At 34.5% G+C, this 25,470-nt stretch overlaps 1 pseudogene; it reads right to left on the reverse strand.

Annotated features, from left to right (window-relative positions):
• Window positions 1–25,470, reverse strand: part of LOC135208629 (uncharacterized) — a 794,601-nt pseudogene that overhangs the window by 596,651 nt on the left and 172,480 nt on the right.

The raw sequence follows: 25,470 nt of genomic DNA on the forward strand, positions 1-25,470 counted from the left end.
TACTAAAAAAAAATCATTCTTACAGCGAGCCCAAGGCGACTCCCATAAAACACCCGTTCAGTCAACCTTACCATACTTAAGCAAATATTCTTTGCCACAGAAAAATAATCGTATGAAACATCGAAAAGGAGATTGGATGTTATGGCCTTCAGACACACACACACACACAGCTATCTGCAAATGTTACTAGGCATCCCTCTAGCAGTCAGACAGAATATATTTGGTTGGGAATGGAGAATGGGAAAGCATACTGAGATGAGTGAGAAAGAGAGAGGAGAGAGAGTAGGAGAGAGAGAGAGAGAGAGAGAGAGAGAGAGAGAGAGAGAGGGCGCCATTTGTTGGCGGGTTTATATGTTATAAACTCAATTCAGTGAGCACTGCGATCTGCTAAATTCTCACGCAGCTACACTACACATACTCCAATAAGAAGTATATATCTATATATTCAATTCAAATTATATCCAAATTTTACAGGGACTCTTTTAATCGAAAGAAGCTACTTTTCCAAACTAATGAAACATTAACACCTTCTTTTATAAGTTTTCATCATTAACACCTCCTCCTTCTATAAGTCTTCATCTTACCAACAAATACAAGTCTCCGAAAGATGAACACAAGACTTATTTATTAATTATGACTAAGTACCGCGCAAGACGAAAACCTACGGAGAAGAAAAACGTTCTATGTATACCATTGACGGCCCCTCGAGAGCCTTACGATGGATTTTGAATATAAGCAAAGTGGCTCGGCGCTGAGAACGTAGGGTGTGAACAGGAGTATGTGAAGAATGGAGCAGATACTTTATGCTACAGCCAAGCTTCCTTGCGTGCGCGCGTGTGAAAGTCTGCATGCGGTCGTTTATCTGCTGGGTTTGGTATGAGAGAGCTTTGGGATTTGGGTGTGCTAATATCTGAGGAGATATTAAATGGATCCTGGGAAAGGCCAGATGGGCCGAGGGTTTAGGTTTAAAGGGAGGAACGTCTGAATGGAAGGTGTAGTGACATGTTTTCATAAGATTAGCTGAATGGAAATAGCAAGAGATTATTTAGAGCTCAAGATTTGTTTTTCTTCATTTTTTAATTTATTTTTTCTATTTTCTAGCCAGATGAAGATCTCGGATTCAAGCCTTTAGGACGGAAGGGGAGAGAGAGAGAGAGAGAGAGAGAGAGAGAGAGAGAGAGAGAGAGAGAGAGAGAGAGAGAGAGAATGGAAGAAAAGAACAGCATCTCATCAGGCAGCAATTCATACATTGTACTCTCTATTTACTCTAACGTGCCTGATTTTTTAAAATCATATACAGTCCTAAATAGACAAGATATAATACCCCAGCGCATGAAAACAGCAGAGGTTTCTTGACCGAGAAGGTAGAAATAATGTCTTGAAAAAAATCTAATGAGACTTGAAAACATACACCCAATAAAAACCGGACATAAAACTTTTTAATTTTACCTAGAGACCAAACTATGTCGTCTGTCTTACACATCAATGGAGAACGTTTACAGGTCAAAAAAAATAATCAAGTAAAAATATCCTGTATGAGTCCTGGCCCCTGAAACTTTTAGCCATGGCCGGACGTTGGCACCTCTTCTATTGTTACCAGAAGTACGATTATGGCTAACTTCAACCCTCAATAAAATAAACACTGCTGAGGATAGAGGGCTGCAATTTGGTATGTTTGATGACTGGAGGGTGGATGAACAACAATATCAATTGGCAGACCTCTAGCCTCAGTAGGTTTTAAGATCTGAGGGCGGACAGAAAAAACGCGGATGGACAGACAAAGCCGGCACATTAGTTTATTATAACAGAAAACTAGGAAGCATAATTGTGATCTCAAAACATCCAAAAAGAGCACCATTTTAATAACAAACATATTCCATTTAACATCAGGAGCCTCCAATGTAGAACCACAGTTAGGCCCTAATTCATTACAATCCATTTATTACTAAATGACAAAAACAATTGCCCACGTCATTAACTTCGTTATAAACACAAAACTAGGCGTCATTTACTATCAAAATTATATTACTTACAGTTAACATTTTGCGAAAAACATTATATATCATTACCTGACAGAATGGGAAATGAGATTTCCATTGGTTAAAAAACAATTTTTGCAGCACATACATGAAACTGTAAACACATATAATTATTATTATCATTACTATTATTATTATTATCATTATTATTATTATTATTATTATTATTATTATTATTATTATTATTATTATTAAAATAGCTTACAGTTATAATCTTAGTTCGCTGTGTCCCAAAACTGAAGATTTGTGCTGTTTAAGCACTCTTATGATGATGATTAAGTAATACAATAAAATAAAATGATATTAGAGGAAATCAAATTTCACGCGAAATTTTGTACTTTTTCCAACTTAAGAAGGAAATGTCAAATTTTTCAATTTTTCAGTTTCAGTTCTCTATGCCAATTTTAATTCTATGTCAATTTTAGTTTTCTATGTCTATTTTAGTTTCCTATGTCCATTTTAGTTCTCTGTCAATTTTAGTTCTTTGTCAATTCTAGTTCTCTATGTCCCCAGCACTCTGGTGATGATGTAGTAATACAATGAAATAAAATTAAAGGAAATAAAATTTTACAAAAATTTTGTAAATTTCCCCGGTCTGTCAACGAGCAAATGTCAAATATTTCAATGTTTCAATCTTAGTTCTCTAAGTCCCAAATTTGAAGATTAGTATTATTTAAGCACTTTGATAATGAAGACGCAGTAATACTGAATAAAAAGAAATTAGGGGAAATAAATTTTTTTTTATTTAATTCTGCAGGACCGCAAATGGAAAAAATTGTTCCCCATGTCCCCAAAATTAAAATTAATGAGTCAAAGCTAAAATAATGAGGGCATTTGGCTGGTCCTCCAGCTTTTCATGCACTATATACATATATATCTGTGTGTTTGTGTGTGTGCTCGAGTGTGTGTGCGCGAGTGTGTGTGTGTGTTGGTACATACGACGCACCAATTCACACCTCTAATATCTGAAAATATCTGAAACAATCGCAAGCATTCCCATTAAAAGGATTTTCATCCATAGCTCTGTATTGACTTCAAATTCCACTTGCATATTGGCCACGCGGGTCGTTCATCCCTCTCAAATTCAATTAGTCTTCGAATTCTTGTTGCCTTTCCGTCATTTATTTGCTGGGGTGAATTTCCAGTCCTTCTGGTTTCTCTCCCTCTACCCACTTTCCTCTTTCTATTTTTCGCAGTATTTTCACATGCTGTTTTTTTTTCAAAGACGCGTGGATGTCATCACTGGTAGCTTGGTAGCTGCTAAGTGGATTGGATGTCGAAAATAAGCATAAAACGAATGGAAGGCAGTGACCATTAATTTCCAAACAAATTTAAAAGTATAATTAGCTGCCAAATGAATATTTAAAGAGTACACTCACAGAAAAAGGATCTACAAAGATTACGGCCGAATAAGGCCAACCACGACATCAATAATTTTCGAATATAAATTGTATAGAACCTAATTTGAATACTGAATGAATAACGGCCACAATTTTTTGACGAATTAGGCAGCGACATTGGTTCCGAGATTAAATTAATTAATATTTCCAAGACAGAATGCAGCGCAAGATTGAAGAAGGATGCAGGAATGGAGGTAAAGTAAATGGCTAAAAAGAGGGTGTAGCTATTGGCCGAGGGGAAGGTGCAAACGACCGTTAGTAATACCTACAGCCCAAAGGAAGGTGCACTGACGGTACTAACCCCTGAACAAATTTACTCTTTGGAATTTGGGAAGTATTGTTGAATTACACCAATTTTCTTCTTGTGGTTAGACTTTTCATATACATTCTCTCTCTCTCTCTCTCTCTCTCTCCTCTCTCTCTCTCTCTCTCTCATCTCTCTCTCTCTAGGTATATATATATATATATATATATACTATCATATAGATATATATACATATATAATACATATATATAGATATATTATAAATATAATCTATATATATATATATATCTATATATATATATATATATATATATATATATATATATATATTTAGCCAAGGCCACAGGTGAAAAATAAAAGAAGGAGTACCGAGCGCTTTCGTGTTATTTCAACACATTTTCGAGGCACAATGCTAAAACCACAGAACATATCTAACAAAGTAAACATAAAACTAAAAAAATTTAAAAACAAGTATTCAAAGTCCGGTTAAAACCAGTACAGCAGGTACAGAACAGTTCAACAGGTGATTAAAAAGAAACAACCCTACAAATCTCGTTAACAACAAATGGGTCCAGTTTGTACATACCCTGATGACAATCTTAATCTTGTTAAAGGTTTTATCTATGGTGTAAATTCATTCCCCTCCTATTCAAATGTACCATTAAGATTCTTAAAAGTGTACAAAAAGCTGAAAAACAATAACGAACTTCATTTTACGAAACCTGATAAGTCCAATGCAATGGTTATACTAAATAAGCAAGATTACAAAGATAAACTGTACTTACTGCTGAGTGATGTTAATACCTATGATCTACTGACGTCAAATCCATCTGAACGTATGCTTTCTCAATTTAATAAGAAGGTCAAAGGTATCTTAAAAATAATAAAGATTTGATTAAACAATTTGTAACATTATCTCCAACTTTACCTTACTTGTATGGTCTTGTTAAAACACATAAACCTGGTAACCCCTTTAGATCAATTATCAGTTCTGTTGGGTCATGTACTTACAAGCTTTCAAAATGGCTGGTTAAGATTCTTTCACCTTTAGTAGGAAGCATTTCGAATTCTCATATCAAACATAATGTAGATCTGATAGAAAAACTAAATAGCACAACTATTAATTTTAAGTTTAAAATGATTAGTTTTGATGTTGTATCTCTGTTTACAAGAGTACCTATAAATGACTTGCTTGAATATTTAGCTGAATTTTTAGATAATTATGATTTACCCTTGTCCACTCATAATATTTTAGAACTGGTTAAACCCTGCATTTATGATTCTGTTTTTACTTTTGATGACAAATTCTATACACAAAAGTTTGGTATGGCAATGGGAAATCCTCTTTCGCCTGTTTTAAGTAATTTATATATGGAGTTTTTTAAACAATTTTTACCTAATATTTTGCCTTATGATGTTCTGTGGTTTAGATATGTAGATATTTTTTGCATATGGCTTCTAACCGAAAATGTAAATGCATTTCTCTTTAAACTGAACAATTTGGTACCTTCCATTAATTTTACTTGTAAAGAAGAACGTGATGGTTGTCTTTCATTTTTGGATGTAAATGTTCACCGTACTCTAAATGGCTTCAAATACTCAGTGTACAGAAAACCTACAAACGTAAATTCATATATTCACTATTATTCTAATCATAGCAATCAAGTTAAGAAGGCTACTTTTTTAAGAGCCTTACGTATCTGCAGCCCGGAATTTCTTCAGGAAGAGTTTGAAAATATTTTCAACATATCGGAAAAATTAAAATAACGTAAATATTTTATTGAATGTGATTTACAAAAAGCACAAAAAACTTTTTATTCTGTAACTCCGAGAATGGCTTTTAATAATGATAATGTGCTCGTTTTACCATATAATGACCTCTTACGGAAGGTTCCAAGTTTTTGCAAGAATTTTAATATTAATGTTGTTTTTAGATTTTTAAATACACTGAAAAACATACTAATAAGGAATTCTCCCAAAGTTTCTCAGGGCTGCATTTACGGGGTTCCTTGCATGAACTGCAAGTGTTTTTATCTCGGACAATCTGGGAAGGGACTGGACACCAAAATTAAACAACATAGATATAGTGTGAGAACGGGACAAATGTCGAATGCTTTGTTTTTACAGATTAATAATTTTAATCACATAATTCATTGGGAGGGGGCGAAAGTTGTTTTATATTATAATAATATAACTCGTAGGAATATTATTGAATCTGCTTTTATCAAATATCACAATGACCTAAAGAATGTAAGCCAGGGTATGTACAAGCTGGACCCATTTGTTGTTAACGAGATTTGTAGGGTTGTTTCTTTTTAATCACCTGTTGAACTGTTCTGTACCTGCTGTACTGGTTTTAACCGGACTTTGAATACTTGTTTTTCAATTTTTTCAGTTTTATGTTTACTTTGTTAGATGTTCTCTGTGGTTTTAGCATTGTACCTCGAAAATGTGTTGAAATAACACGAAAGCGCTCGGTACTCCTTTTCATTATATATATATATCTATATATATATATATCTATTATATATATAATTATATATAATTATATATTATATCTATATATATATATATATATATATATAAATAAAAAATTTAAACCCAAATTGGGGTATAAGAATAAGCCCAACAGTAATAAAAAAAAAATACGCCCACCTCATTTTTGTAACCAGCAACCTTTGTTCATCCCCAGGATAAGCGAACTGACGAAGGAGAAAGCGCGATGAACGCCGAGGCCATTCAAAAACTTCCCAAAACTTGGCCCCAGAGAACTTCATGAAGTAATCCTCGCAGTTTCCTCATCCCAAGTTCATCTTCCCCCGCGAGGTATTTTTCTCCGCCAGGTATTAATTCTTGGCAGAAGGAAGACCTTTAACAGGTAAAAGTTGGATAACCATGGAGCTCGACATTTTTTCTTGGGGATCGTCTTAGTTGTGTCGGAGTAAATATTTCGTTTGTATACATACATGCATACATACATAAATATGTATGATTTATATAAAATATATGTACACATATATTATATATTAATAATATATATATGTATAATAATATCTATATTATTATATGATATATATATATATATATATATATAATTTATATATATATATAATATATATACATATATATATATATGTATGTGTGAGTACAAAACAGCAATAATAATCAGACTTTATAAACATAAATTCTCTTATCTAACCGAAATTAGCCAAGAAGGACACTACTTGCTAATACTTAAAAAGGTACACACCAGATCGCAGTCAAAAGACTTGCCTCATCAAAGACTTGATTTTTTTTTCTCTCTTTCTTTTTTGTATAGTGTTTTTACGTTGCATGGAACCAGTGGTTATTCAGCAACGGGACCAACATCTTTACGTGACTTCCGAACCATGTCGAGAGTGAACTTCTATCACCAGAAATACACATCTCTCACTCCTCAATGGAATGGCCGAGAATCGAACCCGCGACCACCGAGGTGAGGAACAAACACCAAACCAACCACGCCACTGAGGCGCTCCATCAAAGACTTGAATTCAGAGACTCGACTGGTACATACAAGACATAACAGACAATTTTAATTTTACACCTAGTGTAGGAAAAGCATCACACAGCCTAATCAAATTAAACTCAACCGAGCTCTTCAGCTTAAGAACTAATGATTACGGGGGCAACAGCGAGAACCGAGCAGGGCAAATTCTTGCTACCCGTGACTATATCGCCGTAGGTCATTAAGGAATGACACGATCGTCTTAAAGCATCGCCGAAATTCTAAGATGCCTCTTTTACTGAAAACGTAGCAAACTATTGTATTCAAGTCATCTTTAACTTCCACATTTCACAAATCGTTGTCAATTGCTGTGTTTTATTGAAACCGACATACTTCTATATTAGCGAACAAATATGGACAAACCTACAATGTCACCTCGTTAAGGAAGAATATATGAATTATACCAACATCTAATGGTATTTGTAATATATATATATATATATAATATATATATATATATATATATATATATATATATATATATATATATATATATATAAGAATTCAGCTATTCATCTGTAAATATAAAACAAATATTAATATCTAGTATTAATCATTATATATGTATATGATATGTATATATATATATATATATATATATATATATATATATATATATATATATATATATATATATATATTCCACCTGAGAAACCACCAGGAGCTTTGGAACTTACCTTCCTTTTCGGTGCCGTACAATCTCCTGATGAGGCTGAACAGGCGCTGGAGGAATGGACGGTTATCGACGTGATGGTGGTGATGGTGATGGTGGTGATCCTTCTTCTTTTCCGTTGCACCTTCGCCGGCACCTTCAGCAGAGCCACTCGCGGCGCCCCCGTCGGCCTCATTTCCTCCCTCCGCACTTTTATTGTTCCCTTCAGTACGCACTCCTTTATCATTTTCTACTCCACCTCCACCAACTCCTTTATCGGTTTCCACCTTCCCTCCTCCTCCTCCTCCTCCTCCTCCATCGCCAACAGCGGCCGCGGAGGACTTATGTTTACCGGAGGATTTCAGTCCAACATTCTCACCCACAACAAGTCCTACGGGTCCGCCCGTGAGGATACTCTTCCCTACTTTGCCCCCACCGAGTCCGGCGAATCCCGCCCCTCCTCCGCCCACGACCACAACACTGACAGGTGCCCCACCTGTTCCGACGCCGCTGGTGCCGCTGATCACGCTACAGGTGCCGACGGTACCGCTGCTGATGGCGGGCTTCTTCTTGCGTTCCGGCCTCTTGTCGTATCCCTGGCCCACGACGCTGTACATTGTGAAGTCGTCTTTCCTCTTATTCAGTTAAACCATTTCTAGTCTCGGTAACATAGTTCACGATTTCACTTTTATCATTTTACTTCGTTTCCCCTTTGATGTCTTTAAGAAGCCATTTCTAGTCTCGGTAAATTGGGCGATTTCACTGTTATCATTTTACTCTCTTGTTTCCTGTTTTTTCAAAGGTCGTACCATTTTCATTTCGTCAAACTGAGAGATTTCTCGTTTATCATTTTATTGAGCTGCCTTTGAAAATCTAGTTCATCTGGGCATAAAGCTTCTTTGCAATGGTTTCAGTAGTCTACGTTACTCCCTTTCAAGAATTCCCTTTTTCTTTGAGTAAGGCGCTTTCGCGCTTATCTTTGCAGTCTTTCTCTTTCTTAAGCAGTTCGTAAAAATTTTCTTCAACTTCCGTCACAGTTTTCTAAAAGCATAATCAGTATCTATTTTTAATTCATTAACGGTAATGGCAAGATTAATCACTTATACTGATAACACGTGACAAATTAAAACATCGAACACTTTCGAGCACAGGCTTGCAATTTCTTATCGTTCAAAACCAAGGAAATCGACACCACAAACACTGAATTGACAACACCAATGAAGGCAGCTCATGTCCTGATATGACACATTTTCTGCGTTTCTTTGATTCGTTTGCTTCACTTTCTGGAATAATTGCATAGGGGTGAAGGTCGTTGCTTTCTTTAATCGGGAAACAAGGTTCACATCCTTGGCACAGAGGGATCTGCAAAGAAAAGAAGACACCAATGAAATGAAACCATAAACCACATGAATTAATGACATCAATCAATATTTCAAAACATTAACTTCAGATTGATATTATATACTGACAGTTTCATATGTCTAATATACTATGATCTACATTCAGAGGTACACATTTTTTGAGGGGGTAAAACTAAGTGAAATGACCTCACTATGAAAAAAAGCATCAGCACTCCAGAAAAAAAAAAACACATCGAAATGGACAAATCCAGTAACTGGAAGTTATTTGTCATATTCCTTCACCCAACTAACGAGGCTTCTCTGTTTGAACTGGGACTTTAGTCCTATCGAATATGTTTCCAAACCCCGAGAATAAAATCGCAATCCTTGCATTAGAAACATGATCGTGTAATGCTATAAAAGTAGAGTTATATTGTGTAAGACATTCTGTGGGAATTTTTTCTTTCAATTTAATGTAATAAAACATATATATATTTCAATATAGGTTAAGCCTTTACCACGTAAGCTACAGCCAGTTTTAAACGTACTTACGAAATACCTATCACGTTTATTGCTTTGTTTAACAGAAAGTTGGCAATTGCCCTACTTAAGTAGCATCCAAACTGACAAAACGTATTTGCAAAATAGGTAATATCACGTATATTACTTGGCTAAATGCATATTGTCTGGTCTTTGGCGTATCAAAATTCCCAAATTACCGCATTAAATGACTTTGCCTTTTTGACAACAAAACCTTCAGGAACCATAAAAAAGAAAAAGAAATTCATGCAAGTGACAAGGGCTTAAGGATACAAATGACCCACAGGCTCTTCGAGTTTTAAAAAGTCTCTCTCTCTCTCTCTCTCTCATTTCACAAGCCTAACGTTCCAAAAACACTGAGAAATGTTCTCCCTCAGACAGGTAATTCCGTTATACGACGGTATCCCATAAAGTTCTTTCACGGAGTTATGTACCCCATAAAATAAAATGTCTTATGACACCAAATATTTTTTTCTCTCTCGGTTTACGACCGAAAGGATTGTTTACATTTTCATCTAGGGGGGGGGGGGGGGGGAAATGGCTTAATAAATATCTATCTGGTTACCTGCTGCTAAAAATTATATATGTGGTCTCTAGTATCATATTCTTAATTTTTATCTTATTATTATTATTATTATTATTATTATTATTATTATTATTATTATTATTATTATTATTATTATTATTATTATTATTATTATTATTAATCTGAAAAGCCAGCTGCTACAAAACTGAATATTTATGCCAGAAAAAAAAAAAAAAAAAAAAAGAGGCTAAAACGACTTTGACAAAAGTAAGATAAAATACGGCCATTAACAAAACGCAAGAAGGAAAATGATATAATCCACGTATTTACCATACATAGAAATGGATAGTAAAAGCTGATAAATGAGTAAGAATTTTAGGCAAAATGAACACTACGCTTAAAAGAAAAGCACCGCTCCTCCAACTTGGTAACATCATTAAAAATATCATTTTCAAGTCTGCTCCACAGTTTTATATTTAAGGGAATTCAAAGTTTCGTAATATTGATTTAAGTAACCATATGGCGACCTTATGGCACTTAAGGGAATAATTATGGATAATGACAAAGCAAGGGAGGAGTTGTCACATTATTTTATAGTTTAATAACATCTAAGTCAAGGATGGAACCCCCTTGAAGTAAACTTCCACATTGGTCGCTTAATAATAGAAAGCTTAGAGCAGTGAATTAAGGAATAATCCATATGGCAACTTGCCAACGACGTAAGATAATTAAATTCTGAACCAGATTTCGAGAATATTAATTTTACACGAATTATCTCAGGCAAGAAAACAGCGAAGTCCCACACCTGGCCGGATATAACAATATTTTCAAATGAACCTGGGATTAACGAAAACCGATGGAGTTGCATATTGAGTGGCGCTTACCTACATTAATTCACGACTATTTATTCACAGAGAGAGAGAGAGAGAGAGAGAGAGAGAGAGAGAGAGAGAGAGAGAGAGAGAGAGAGAGAGAACAGTTCTTTACCTATTTACATGTAAATTCAGGATTAATTCTTTTCAACTTATCGCTATTCTTTATTTTCATATAATTTCGAAATGTATGAATCTGCAAAAACTACATACATACATAAACAGCTGATGAGATTTCCGAATAAATCTGAAAATTAGCGTCGGTGTCATACCATCTAACTAACTGCGTTGGAGACATGTCCTTTACAGACATATGCAAACTAGGCTGCTATTGCGCCCGGCTTCTTTCTCCCAGACTTGAACTCCAACTCCAAGCTAATTGCCATTACCCATTCAGGTCGACTCTACAACTGCAGACAGGATTCAAACTCCAGCCCTAGCGATTGGCATTCTTTTATTTCAACCTAAAAGTAATGTAAAGAATTTTTGTTTGTTTCTATGGTGTTTTTGCGTTGCATGGAACCAATGGTTATTCAGCAACAGGACCAACGGCTTTACGTGACTTCCGAACCACGTCGAGAGTGAACTTCTATCACCAGAAATACACATCTCTATCACCTCAATGGGATGCCCGAAAATCGAACTCGCGCCCACCGAGATGGTTCGCCAACACCATACCGACCAAGCCACTGAGGCGCTTATTTTGATGGTAATGAAAGGAAGCTCGGCGAGCCATCCGTCAGGTAAACAGTTTTTCTACCAGTTTATTTTATTTCCATTCAGCATTAAAAGTTCACTTCCAAGAAGGAGAGTTGGTTCAACAATCCCTTCATACATTCCAGACTTGGTTTCCATGGTTACTTCTAGAGTCCTCCCAACCTCTTACTCACAGCCTGCACATTTTCTTGTTTCACTTGTTGTGACACTTCTCATCTCATTCTACCATTATCTGAAATGTTCAACAAAAATCGCAGATACAAGAATCAACAGTTTCTAGTCTCTTAACGTCAATAATATTAACATTCGCTGTCCCACCTTCTTGGTTCCCACTTACATTCATTAACTTTTTCCGCTTCTAGACTGTAACATTGAATAATTTTAATTCTTTTCAGACATGGATTGTAATGTTTGAACTGCTATCTATTGGTATGAACAAATCACTAATTAATAATCCCCATTTTCATTTATGACCTATCAATCGCGAATACAGAAAGAAGACACTATTCATCAATGGCCATCACTAGAGTAGCTAAATACTAGAATTCGATAGGATTTTTGCAGGTATATTAATAACATGAACTTCTCGAGATGAATAACCTATGGGAGATTTGCCGAGCCGAGATGGTTTCCATAACGAGAAACGTTACAAATCTGAGAGAACATCATCCAAATGTTTGTCATTTTGCGGAGCTCACCTACTGAAGAAACAAGAGCTTCCAGTAGGTTAGGGCAAGCCTCCATTAAGGGCTACTCTACTAAAAAATTATTATTATTATTATTATTAATTCATTATTATTATGATTATTATTATTATTATTATTATTATTATTAATTAATTATTAATTATTATTTATCATTCATATCATTATCATTTACATTTCGATTCATTATCATTATTCATTATTTTATTATTATTATTATTATCTTATTATTATTATTGTATTCTATTATGGTATTTATTATTGATTTTATATAAATGTTTATTTAATATATTATTAATTGATTAGTTTATCATTATCATTATATTATCATGTTATCAATTATCATTATCATTAATCGGATTATTATTATTATTATTATTAATTTTATTATTAATTATTATATGTATTAATTATTATTATTATTATTGTTGTTGTTGTTGTTGTTGTTGTTGTTGTTGTTCCTATTAAGCAACACAGTTCTTGATCAGCTTTTCAGCATTCACTTATCGGAAGAGACAAGAAAAATTTTTTATCAGAACTGGATTCGACCAACATCTACATAAACTGATACTGTCCCCATAAGAATTAGGCCTCGTTTTTACCTTATCCAGAAATTGGCTAACAAGTTAGATATATACATTTTCCTCTCCGCACCAACCAAGCCCCGACAAAAAAGGCGACTTAAAATACGAGGTCCCAACACATAAGTCCCAACCCCTTTCTCTGGCGGTCGTCTCGAGAACAGAGAAGAAGACGAGACTCTTCAGAAACGTTACTTTGTATTACTCCAGCTGATTGGCTTTGCAATTTTATAGGCCACTCGAGACAGAAGCCTCTTCCAGCCTCGGACGATTTATACGCTCATTCGAGAATTCAATTTACTCCGCCAACCCCCGCGAGAAAAACAAGATCTAAGGAGGAGGAAACCTCTGCGTGATCGGCCGCGAAGTCAGATCTAATCGCCCAGCCAGATACACGTTTGGGTTTAACATATTCCTCGGCAGGGAGCGATAAAATATGCCCCTACCGCCATACTCTCTCATATGAAACGACCTAACCTCTCCGAGATGTACGATATGCGAGGGGAAGGTTCCTCTCATTCCATCATCCCGCTGCCGCTTCTTTGCCCCAAAATCTCTTGGCATATTGTTTTTCTCAGATACGCTCTCGGGCCTTCATGCTAAGTATTTTCTACATAAGACCATCGAAGTCCGCAGACCTTTCTTATATTGCGTGAATATGTGTTCCATTTATATTATTCCTTTCCAAATTTATAATAAAATAAAAAGGTTACTTGACCTACATAATTACATTAGCTTGATCAATATTATGGGATTTTCCGCGAGTTTGGAAATAAACCAGTAATTATTTGCTTCCACAAAACTTCATTCACGAATGAGAAAAATGACAAGCACAAATAAATAACTGTCACAGCACATCTCAGATTTTCTTTAGTGATTAAGCAATGGGTCACCAAAATCGATTAACGAGTATCATAAAGATGCATCAGACTGTTCAAAAACTAATATAAATTCAACATAAATAACCGTTAGAGAACAAAAGTTCGGCTCTGTTTACCTATTTCTGTTTAAAATCCCTTGGTGGTACGCCCGACTATTATGAAGTTGCAGCGTCTACAAGCTCTTGTAGGCGAAAGGACAATAAATTCACGTTAAAATCAACCGTATTCTCGTGAGTGTTCTTACTCCTATTTTTAACCATAGGCAGAGAAATGGTGACCAAATCGCAGGCAATTATTTGCTTAACCAATCTGACCTCTCCATCTATCGCACCTGTGAAATCTAAGCGAAAATCTTCCGTCATTTCCCATGAGAATGTCAAACGAATTTTAAAATCAAAGCGATATGGACTTTGGAAATGAATCTGCAACTTTCCCCGGCTCAATATTGCGCAGGTGGACAAGAATTAAGTCAGGCAGTTTAATACAAGGGACAAGAGTTATGTATTTAAATGGTTAGTCAACAGTTGTAAAGATGCACCGAGAATCAAGAAATGTATGGAGCTAGCAACCACATCCAGCCCCCCAAAAAAATGGTTTTTGAGAAGAGTAAAGCAAGCCATACACGTAAAGGACTGACACGCTGATTTTACCGGGATTGGCATGAACCGGCCAATCTTTATCGTGTTTGGGGATAAAAATTACAAACCCGGGAAGACTAGCTAGTCCTCTCATCTTTTCAACATGTTCAACCGGACAGGTCAGTCGAGCCAAGACTGGCATTATCCCCCCGCCAGTCTGTGGTGTGTGTGTGGGGGGATGGACTGGCAGGACGACTGGGTTGACCCACCTATTTTGACACGTATTTTATTGCTTGCTTACCTTTCAGTTGTCGGGAGAGTTGCACCCGCGCGGTAGTAGTCTGCAGTTTTGACCCTCGCGGACGTACTCTGCAGTTTTGCCTCACCCGCCCTACCCCCAGCCCAGCGCGGTAATATTTTGCAGATTTGCTCTATGTACTGTATGTACCCAAGTTGTGGTATTTTGATTTATTGCTCTAGAAAGCAGATCAAGAAAAGTTGCTAGGAACCTTAATGTTGCAATTAACCTTTCCTCAGGAGGTATAGACTTCCTCATTACTGCCTTTTTCTTTGTTATTTTTGGAGACATAAGGAATATAAGGTCTCCGAAGACATCATCAGTCATTCTTAAATAATTTCTATATCTCCGGGTTATATTCCTTTAATTCTTTCAATAAAGTCATATAATAAAACCTCTCTTTCTTTGCCATGGTTCCACCCATGCTTTACGATTTTTCTTGCTTATTTCATGCTCGTATTCGTCTTGCAGGAGTGGTATTATCATTATTGCACTTATATTCCTTTTACTTGGTGTCATGATTTAAAAACACTCACTATATCAGGACACTACAGGATTAAAATGATCACGGCCACTGCATAATAACTCTGCCCTCTCAAAATATGCGCAGAAGCAAGTCATCTGCATGTATGGGCAATACCCAAGCGGAGGAGCGCGCGCTCATCCCGGCAGGACAAACCCGATGCCAGTCGCGTACGTGTATGGCCAGCCTAAAGCTTACTCCTGGAGTCACACCTCATGCGTGTGAAAAGGCACTTACGTAGAGAGAGAGAGAGAGAGAGAGAGAGAGAGAGAGAGAGAGAGAGAGAGAGAGAGCAACCCTATTCCTTTTTTCGAATTCCACCGCCCACTTTTCAGGTCTATTCATTTTTGTGTCCCGCTTTTTTCTGCCCAAGGCACAGCAAGTCGTGCATCAAGAAACCTTATATGGCACGGAACAATAATAACCGAGTCAGCACTCACACAAAATGATATCTTTATAAAAGGATCTTATTTAATTTGTTTCTTTCCAGGCTGCTAAAACGTTGCGTAAAACAGCGTTAAGATAAGTAAAAGCTTGATAAACAAATCGTAAGGCATAGCAAAGATGGATCCGCAACAGAAACGTATACTTAAAATTAAAAGTAAATTAAAACCAGGGTAATCGTGCAAAGAACTCGGAAGATGTACCAAATACTTTTCTTTAACAGAAACTGATTTACTAAGTATTCGTTCTATTTAATCTACTTAAAAGGAACTTAAAGTCTATTAAGTAGGAGGAATGCTTAATAAGTTGCTTTCTGGTAAACAATTGCATTTGATACCACGTCAGAGTGCCATGCGTGATTGCCTTTGTTTTAATTTGTTTTGCATTTTCAGTACGTACGTTTCTGGTCGTTGATCTATCTTTGCTATACTCTCCAATTTGTTTGTAAATCTGTCACTTAATTTAATGCTATTTTACCCAACGTCTGAGCAGTCCGAATAAAAAACAACACAAACAGACAGACTCTATGGACAAATGATCACTTCCCTTTACGTCGGAACGTTCAAATTCAATTAAAAAGACGGTTCAAGCATGAAAAGTCGAGCGCTGTCGCAAAAGTTCCAGAAAAAGTGCAGTGGATTGGAAAACAATTTTTAGCCGCTCATTTGAGATCAGAATTTTAATGGAGGATAAAGAAGTTAACGATATTTTTCCCTTGACGTTTTTGGGAGCCGTTCACAAAGCGTAAACTGAATAGCAGAAAACAAGAGATGAATAAGAGTGGGCGCCAATAAAGAGTATGAAGACGATAAACGTTTTAAAAATATCAAAATCTTATTTATTACAGGGTCATATGATCTAATCAGCTATTTCATCTGATGATATCTAAAAGCGATAAGTTAATTTATATTTACTAACAATAGCTTTGCCTCAAAACGAATTTCTAAACACAATCTTGACAATTAAAACATAGTAACAAATTCATACAGCTAATGTGAAAACTGAAAATCCGTTTCCGGTTTTCAGTTACTGCTTGTACAACAATCTAATTATTCCTCACAGTCAATCTTCTGGAACCTTTCCCTCAACTACGTGTACCTACCACACCCTGGTCAGCCAATCAATCACAGTGTGACCCATGTACTGCATCATCTCATTAAACTCCCATAAACATTTGGGGCCTTTCGATTCTTAAACGTTTTTAATGACACTTAATACTGAAACAATCATTTCAAAAAAAATCTCAAATTTGCAGAAACGCTTTGCACTTTTTCACTATTCAGCTCTGCCTCTTCCCTAGTCTCCATACTCAACGAATCTTCCAAAATTCGCTTCATTGACACGGGGCTGTATTCTCATCGCGCAATATCGCTCATTTGCATCCCTTACCCTAAATTCCGTCCGTTCATTAGCCTTTTGGTCGCCTTTACTTCCCTGAAAAGGCATTTGCTTAGATTTAATCATAAATTGTCATCATAATGCATTCTTGTAACACTCATTAGTCCTAGATTGCCTTCTTCATGATCTTGAATACTGCTATATAGCATATCTTGTATCTTTAACATTTGCTGTGTGGAACTTTCCTTTTCCATCTCTAACATCTAATTTCATCATTTACCAACTTTATTCCATATATACCAACTAAATTTTTCAACGTAAGGATAAATGAAGGACATATAAATACAGAGACGAAAGCAAAGTTATGCAATTCTCAAAATAACGTTCATGTGTCATTTTTCTTCGAAAAAAGTCTTTCAGGCTGATAATAGAACAGGCATCGTACTCTAAAAGTAATGTAGGATGGGAATAAAAAAACATCTTTTAAAGGTCTTCGTTATATGAATACATTCTTTCAAAACTCATCATGTCATATGTCCATATTTTCTGTTACTAAATCTGTTGTATACTTGCCTATTTTCATGTTTTAAATATATTAAGTAATGTGCCAATGTTCTCTAAAATCCAAATTATATATACAATATATTCCTATCCATGTTAATATATATATATATCATTATATATATATATATATATATTATAATATATATATATTATATCATATATATATAAATAAATACTATACATAGTATATGTATACACACGTATGGTTCGTTCATTAAAAAACCCTTAATTTAGGTAAGTAGATTACACACATGGGTTCTTAATCTGTCACTATCATATTATAGGTATTTTTATTGCTTTTACTGTTTTATTTCTAGCATATCATTTAGGATTTTCTTATTTTCCTTTTGTTATTTATTTTTATCTATTTTTATTTGTATTCATCCATTACTTTTTTTCAATCCTTGGTAGCCCCCCGGCAAGAAATTATAAAATAAACAAAAACCACCATTACTAAATTCAAGAAGGAACAAGCTTTACATAGAAAAAGGGGGTGGGGGGGGAGGGGGTTGTTGGAAGAGGAAGCTGTCACTGCTGATAACATTATTGGTTATTGTTCCCTAGGGTATCAATATCCATTTCTTTACCCATGATTGGTGAGGCCATCGTTCCGAAGAGTTATGTCTGTAGAGAAACCTCGTTTATTTGAACTAGGCAGGTGTCGACCCTACATAACCTTCTATCTTTGTGTAGCGGAACCCCGTTTGTGGGAGACGAACCACCGTTTAACCCTTTCTCTGGAAAGTGGATCGTTCACATTTCTTGTTCTCTATTCCACACACCAGATATTCACTTCTCTCTTCGAAATGGAGAGCTTCGTCCTTTTATCAAATACCCTTTCCTTCTTTTATAAACATTGAGAGAGCCAAATAAACATTGTTGCTACTCGGAGCTAATTTTTCCCGTTGTCTGAAGTGAGTTGCATTAATATTGTTTTGACTGATGAGTATTATTACTTCCCATGTAATAAAGCCACATCTCAACAAACAATAGTAAATAACGAAGGTGTCTCTATACATAAACTTGTCTCTGAATTATCTTTAAAATGAAACAAAAACCTTCACCAAAAACATTGCAGACACACTTAGTCTCAAATTCCAGTTGCTGAAAAGTTTTCGTAGTTTCCTCAGACTTCATTTCCCAGAGCGTAAAAGTAACATAGCAGTAACTCACAAGGGCAACGTTATAATAATAAGATGGCGAGAGTTTTAAACGTTTAGTTTTATCCTATAAAAACCCACATGAATTTTTTTTATTCTAGCAAAGAAAGACCAAAAATAGATTATAATCAGTGATAAAGACGAAAGGTTATAACAAGCGTCAGCTTCCAAAGATTATAAACATCGTTAAAAACGACAGATGATTATAACGTGTGCTATAGACCAAAGATTATACCCACTGTATAAGATCAAAGGTTATACTCAATACAAGTAGCTAACTAATTCAAAAAACTGTTTATTTCAAATTATGTCAGCAAAGTCGTACATGCGAAGCTGTTTTACACGGTTTTGTGTAAGAGCACTTCACGCATATCTCAGATACTCGAAAAAAATATATACGTATAAAAAATATTTATCTAGAAAAATATATACGAACACAGAGGATAAATTATTTTCAAATGTTTTCAAAGGTAAATAGTCCGCAGAGTCACGTTATAAAATTACATCATTTTAATTTTTAAAAGAAAATATGTGTATCAAACATGAATTTTTAGAAGAAAACATGCGTATCAAACATGAATTTTTAGAAGAAAACATGAGTATCAAACATGAATTTTTAGAAGAAAACATGCGTATCAAACATGAATTTTTAGAAGAAAACATGCGTATCAAACATGAATTTTTAAAAGAAAATATGTTTTAAATTTAAACATGAATAAGCGTCATGCGTAAATCAAACATGAATTTTTAGAAGAAAACATGCGTATCAAACATGAGTTTTTAAAAGAAAACATGCGTATCAAACATGAATTTTTAAAAGAAAACATGCGTATCAAACATGAATTTTTAAAAGAAAACATGCTGTATAAACATTGAATTTTTTAGAAGAAAAAATTGCGTATCAAAACTGAATTTTTTTTAGAAGAAAAAATGCGTCTTTAAACAGAGTTTTTAAAAGAAAACATGGTATCAAACATGAATTTTTTAGAAAACATGCGTTGACAAACATGAGTTTTTTAAAAGAAAAAATTGCGTTCAAAACATGAAGTTTTTAAAAAGAAAAACTATGCGTAAATCAAACATGAATTTTTAGAAAAAGAAAACATGCGTATCAAACATGAGTTTTTTAAAAGAAGTAAACATTGCGTATCAAGACATAGAGTTTTTTAAAAAGAAAAATGCGTATCAAACATGAATTTTAAGAAAGAACATGCGTATCAACATGAATTTTTAGAACGAAAAATGCATATCAAACATGAGTTTTTTTAAAAAGAAAACATGCGTATCAAACATGAATTTTAGAAGAAAACATGAAATATCATCATGAATTTTTAGAAAGAACATGCAGTATCAAACATGAATTTTTAGAAGAAAACATAGCGTATTCAAACATGAATTCTAAAAGAAAACATGCGTATCAAAGCATGAATTTTTTAGAAGAAACATGATATCAATCATGAATTTTTAGGAAGAAAACATATGCGTATCAAACTGAATTTTTAAAGAAAACATGCGTAATCAAAAAGCATGATTTTAGAAGAAAACATGGCGATATAGCAAAGCCATGAATTTCTAAAGAAAACATGCGTATCAAACATGAATTTTTAGAAGAAAACATGAATATCAATCATGAATTTTTAGAAGAAAACATGCGTATCAAACATGAATTTTTAAAAAAGAAAACAAATGCGTATCATACATGAATTTTTTAGAAGAAAACATCCGTATCAAAACTTGTGAATTTTTAGAGAAAACAGCGTATTAAACCATGCAGTTTTTAAAACGAAAACCATTGCCGTTAGTCCAAACAAGGGGAATTTTTAAAGAAAACATGCGTATTAAACATGAGTTTTTAAAAGAAAATATGCGTGTCAAACATGAGTTTTTAGAAGAAAACATGCTTATCAAACATGAGTTTTTAAAAGAAAACATGCGTATCAAATATGAATTTTTAGAAGAAAACATGCGTATCAAACATGAATTTTTAGAAGAAAATATGCGTATCAAACTTGAATTTTTAGAAGAAAACATGCGTATTAAACATGAGTTTTTAAAAGAAAACATGCGTATCAAACATGAATTTTTAGAAGAAAACATGCGTATCAAACATGAATTTTTAGATGAAAACATGCATATCAAACATGAATTTTTAAAAGAAAACATGCGTATCAAACATGAATTTTTAGAAGAAAACATGCGTATCAAACATGAGTTTTTAAAAGAAAACATGCGTATCAAACATGAATTTTTGTTTAGAAAAACATGTGATCAAACATGAGTTTTTTAAAAGAAAACATGCGTATCAACTGATTTTTAAAGACGAAAAATGCGTATCAAACATGAATTTTTAAAAGAAAACATGCGTATCAAACATGAATTTTTAGAAGAAACATGCGTATCAAACATGAATTTTTAGAAGAAAACATGCGTATCAAACATGAATTTTTAGAAGAAAACATACGTATCAAACATGAATTTTTAGAAGAAAACATGCGTATCAAACATGAACCTAAAAGAAAACATGAATATCAATCATGAATTTTTAGAAGAAAACATGCATATCAAACATGAATTTCTAAAAGAAAACATGCGTGTCAAACATGAATTCCTAAAAGAAAACATGCGTGTCAAACATGAATTTCTAAAAGAAAACATGCGTGTCAAACATGAATTTCTAAAAGAAAACATGCGTGTCAAACATGAATTTCTAAAAGAAAACATGCGTGTCAAACATGAAAGAAAACATGCGTGTCAAACAATTTCTAAAAGAAAACATCCGTGTCAAACATGAATTTCTAAAAGAAAACATGCGTATCAAACATGAATTTCTAAAGAAATTCATGCGTGTCAAAACACTGATTTTCTAAAAGAAAACATGCGTATCAAACATGAATTTCTAAAAGAAAACATGCGTGTCAAACATGAATTTCTAAAAGAAAACATGCGTGTCAAACATGAATATTTAGAAAAAAACATGCGCATCAAACACATGAATTTAAAACAAAATCTGTATAAAAAATGAATTTTCAAAAGACAACATGCATATCAAACATGAATTTTTAAAAGAAATCGAGCATATTGAAGAATATGCTCGTTTATAGGTATTAATAGCATGACTTCACTCCGTTACCATTCCGTATTTTTGAGAGAGAGAGAGAGAGAGAGAGAGAGAGAGAGAGATTAAAGTTTTTGTTTTACTGCCTTACTAGAAGGGTTGTCTTGGTGTCTAACTCTATCAACTTTAAAACCACAAACTCTCTCTCTCTCTCTCTCTCTCTCTCTCTCTCTCTCTCTCTCTCTCTCAAGCCCAAGAGCCTGAAAGTTAACATGGCCTTTATCAAAAGCTTCACACGACTTCCTTTGAGACCAAAGAAATTCTCTCGCCTTGTATTCTCTCCTCGAACTGTTTGACCGAAAAAGTTCTCAGTACCTTGCTTGTTCCTAACAACCATGGCAGCTATCTCAATTAATTCCATCCACGAAGACGAGCGCTCTCACCCCCATAAACGGACTTTGAAGAGAGAGAAGTTCCTCAGTAAACAATGCCAAAAGATTAAAAATTATACATATCAATATCCCGCAAACATTCCACATGCACATATAATTTATATATGGTTAGGACGCCATTAAACTCGACAAACAAAAACAAACACACATAGTATCATACATACATTCATACCCATACACATTTATGTAAAGTAAGCAAGACTAGGGTTGTTCTTCGGAGGGGAGATAAAACAAGAAGGGATGGAACTCAAGTACCAAAATGAAGAGTAAGGGGGTAAGTTTGAACAAAAATGAAATCCAAGATCAAAACATTTCCAGGGAGTGCACGGAAGCGACAGACTTCATCGCCGTCACCCGAGTTTCTGTTGCGACTTTGCCAACTTGGGCTGTCCTTGCACCGATAATGCCAAGGACCACTGATATGAATAATGGAGATCTAAAGAAAGTTGGATATGTTCAAATACTGTAATGTGGGGGTTTCGGAGGAAGCAACAAAACTCCTAAACTAATAAACTAAACTACCTAAGTATAACAAAGCACTGAATTTGTACTTTGCATTCCCATCCTTTGACGCAACTTATTATGAAGGTAGGTTCATAATTGGGTAAGTCATAATTTACAAATCACATTGAAGTTGTGTTTGTTTCAGTCAAAGGGATGAACCCAATTTCTTAGGGTTATTATACGTGTAGGGATCAGGTATTCAGGTCTGATGATGAGGATATCTAAAAAATATATATATACAAATAACATATGTATGTTTATATATACTATATAAATATAATATATATATATATATATATATATATATATATATATATATATATATATATATATAAATATATATATATATATAATATATATATATATAAGCATACAAACATATATATATAATACAGTGGTGCAGGAGCAAGCGCTCGCGTTGTGTATTACCCTAGTCCTCATTTCCTCTGTAATATGGGGCACTCTTCCTGGCCTTTCTTTTGAAAAGTTGTAATGGGCTGAGGCCGCATTGTTTTCAAAATTAAGGTAAAGTAATTATGTATATCTCTTCAGTCCCATGCTTTTTATAGCGTATCATTTATAAGATGTTTATATACATACACCAAACTACTTACTATGTGTATATATATTAATCAATTTATAAATCAGATTTATGTAAGTGCTTATGCATGTATGTAGTATTTACAATAATGTGTAATATATATATATATATATATATATATATATATATATATATATATATAATTTTTATATGCGTGTTGTGTATGCGTAGAGAGAGAGAGAGCGAGAGAGAGAGAGAGAGAAGCGAGAGAGAGAGAGAGAGAGAGAGAGAGTACCAAATTAACAGCGCAACCCCATTATTTAATAATAATAATTTCTTTAGTTTTGATTCCTTAAGAGGACAAATATCTAACCTCTATATTCATTAGAAAAATAATTCCATATACGTATAAACAAATTATATTTCTTTGTTTCTGCGTAAGGCAAAAATGAATACCTTTGTCTCCTAGTGTTTTTAAGTAATACCTTTACGCGGTCGATCAGCATCACAGAATCACCCACCCGGAGAAGACATCAATCTCAAGTCATAATATTTCAAACCTTGATCTGATGGCTACGGTAAATAAAAAGTTCCAGATGCCTTATAACCATATTTCACCTTTAACCTCTCACGCGCTCGGCATTCTGAGACGAAGCCCAAAGAGGTCAGAGGTCCCCAGTGAGTCTCCCTTGATTAACAATTAAGAAATATCAGAGTCATTTTGATCTACGACGCCGCCTAACCTAGAACGATTAATGACATCTAAGCTAAACACACAAGATTTTCAGTTTCAGCTATTAATCAACAATAGTACCTACAGTACGCACATGTTGATTCGAAAAGTATTTACATAAAACCATAACCCCCCTAAACAGCAGAAAAATATTTATAAGGCCAATGACAGCCTACGCAGAGGACGCACTGCGTTTTCTATGAGGCAGTCATAATTTTCTTACACAGCAAACATGAGAAACCTAGAGTGAATGGGTAACTCCTATAATCAGCTTGGATAAAGCAACTGTGTAGATGAAATCCTAAAACCAGGAAAACCTGAGCTGCCTCTCGCAACCAATCTAGTGGTCCTAATTAACATACATTTTCAACATTGCCATACATTCACTCATGTTTAACATTGACTATCAATTTGTTTTTTGCTATGAGCATTTCCTATATCATCTTATTTTCATGTTTAAATAGACTGAAATTTTTACAAGCTATAATATAAAAACTTAACGTCCAATTCGAGAGAGAAGCCTAGGTTGCAAAATAAACAGAGGGAGTCATAAGAACTAATGTTAATTATCTCCAGACTCTATAAAACGTTTCCACAAAGGAAAACGTTCCTTTGTGACTTTTAAGTGTTTTGGGGAGATCAATGTCTTTACAACGTCAGTCGTCTTTCTTACCATTGCTCCTTGTGATTGATGGTCAACACACATCACCATTGTCCACTTCTTCAATTACAAGACTTCTGGTTCGGAACACCATATGCTACGTCAATGTAAGATGGATATATCATTCTGCGTAGGGAAATTGTACCAATCTTTCATCAGGTCGTAAAACTTAGTAACAGATGTGGAAAAATATTTAAAACTTGGTAATAGCTGTGGTAAAATATTTAAAACTTGGTAATAGATGTGGTAAAATATCATTTTGGAAAATGTTCCAATAATTTCCAAAATGACTCCTAAAGGATCGGCAAGAACTCTATAAATCAGTTTTATTGCTATTTGGTTGTTACCACATAACTGGCTTACTGGATCGTTCTGATGTCATTTCACATCATATTTGAACTTCTAGTTGCGAGAATCATTCGAAAATTCTCAATTTCAAGACATCTGTAAAATCTGGTTATTTCTGGTTGGTTGAAAAATACTGTATTAATCACTGTTCAGTCATTTTCCTGAAGTACATTGAAACAACTACCAACCAGTTTGATTGTACGAATA

Source organism: Macrobrachium nipponense, chromosome 35 (genome assembly GCF_015104395.2).
Source record: "Macrobrachium nipponense isolate FS-2020 chromosome 35, ASM1510439v2, whole genome shotgun sequence".
In the NCBI taxonomy this organism is placed as follows: domain Eukaryota; kingdom Metazoa; phylum Arthropoda; class Malacostraca; order Decapoda; family Palaemonidae; genus Macrobrachium; species Macrobrachium nipponense.